Source organism: Moschus berezovskii, chromosome X, assembly GCF_049115385.1.
Source record: "Moschus berezovskii isolate FMDL1 chromosome X, NW_MosBer_1.0, whole genome shotgun sequence".
Lineage (NCBI taxonomy): Eukaryota > Metazoa > Chordata > Mammalia > Artiodactyla > Moschidae > Moschus > Moschus berezovskii.
This window is the reverse complement of record NC_142488.1, coordinates 82424137-82425968: the sequence shown is the minus strand read 5'-3', so window position 1 is coordinate 82425968 and position 1832 is coordinate 82424137.

The window sequence follows — 1832 nt, the reverse complement described above, 5'->3', positions numbered from 1 at the left end:
ATTGCCAGGAGAAATATCAATAACCTCAGATATGCAGATGACACCACCCTTATGGCAGAAAGTGAAGAGGAACTCAAAGGCCTCTTGATGAAAGTGAAAGAGGAGAGTGAAAAGGTTGGCTTGAAGCTCAACATTCAGAAAACAAAGATCATGGCATCTGGTCCCATCACCTCATGGGAAATAGGTGGGGAAACAGTGGAAACAGTGTCAGACTTTATTTTTTGGGGCTCCAAAATCACTGCAGATGCTGATTGCAGCCATGGAATTAAAAGACGCTTGCTCCTTGGAAGGAAAGTTATGACCAACCTTGATAGTATATTAAAAAGTAGAGACATTACTTTGCCAACAAAAGTCTGTCTAGTCAAAGGCTATGGTTTTTCCTGTGGTCATGTATGGATGTGAGAGTTGGACTGTGAAGAAAGCTGATCACCGAAGAACTGATGCTTTTGAACTGTGGTTCTGGAGAAGACTCTTGAGAGTCCCTTGGACTGCAAGGAGATCCAACCAGTCCATTCTAAAGAGATCGAACCTGGATGTTCATTGGAAGGACTGATGCTAAAGCTGAAACTGCAATACTTTGGCCACCTGATGCCAAGTGTTGACTCACTGGAAAATTCTCTGATGCTGGGAAGGATTGGGGATGGGAGGAGAAGGGGACGACAGAGAATGAGATGGCTGGGTGGCATCACTGACTCGGTGGAAATGAGTTTGAGTGAACCCCAGGAGTTGGTAATGGACAGGGAGGCCTGGTGTGCTGTGATTCATGGGGTCGCAAAGAGTCGATCAAGACTGAGCGACTGAACTGAACTGAATATAGAATCTAGAAAGATGCTACTGATGAATCTATTCATAGGGTAGCAATGGAGATGCAAGCACAGAGAACAGACTTATGGACAAGGGCAGGGGAAAAGATGGAGAAATGAATGGAGAGAGTAGCATGGGAACATACACAGTAACATGTGTAAAATAAATAGCCAGTTGAAATTTGCTGCATGACTCAGGAAACCCAAACCCGGACTCTGTTAGAGAGGTGGTAAGGGTGGGTGGTGGGAGGGAGTTTCCAGAGAGAGGGGACATATGTACACCTATGACTAATTCATGTTGATATATGGCAGGAATCAAACTAATATTGTAAAGCAATTATCAATCAATTAAAAATAAAGCATAATAAACCATATGCATCAAGACTAGTAAATAAGTTATAAAGTCATATTGTACAGCATAAGACAGTATGGCCATTATTTTTTAATAAGTTTAAACGGCATATAACTTATACGAATATTGAATCACTATTTTGTAATTGTACATATGAAACGAAAATAACATTATTAATCAAACATATTAAAATAAAATAAAAGATAAATTTTCTGGATCATTTTCTTCCATTTAATCAAAATTTTCCTTATTTACAAATTCCTATGTGATGACCCTTCATTATCGTAACATTCTTTCCACCTGGCCTCAGGCAGGATTTTGAAGCTGCCAATTATCCTAGAGAACTTATAAAAGATTTTCCGTGAACAACAACAAAAAAAAAATAAATAAATTTGCTCATAACTCTTCCAGTTACTCTGTCAGGAATTTATAAAAATTATTGCATATTACTGAGTACTTAGAACTATGTCAAAGAATGAATGGTGGTTGGATAGCAAGGAAAGGATGGTATGAGATACAGTACAAAAAAAGAAAACTTCTTTCACATTTATCACCTAATTGTATATGAAGGTCAAATAAAAATAATATTCAGATGATTCCAAGGTTTTGATCACTCTTACAGAGATAATAACTTTTCTGTCCTTCCCATGCTGGTCTTCAGATCAGTTCAGTTCAGT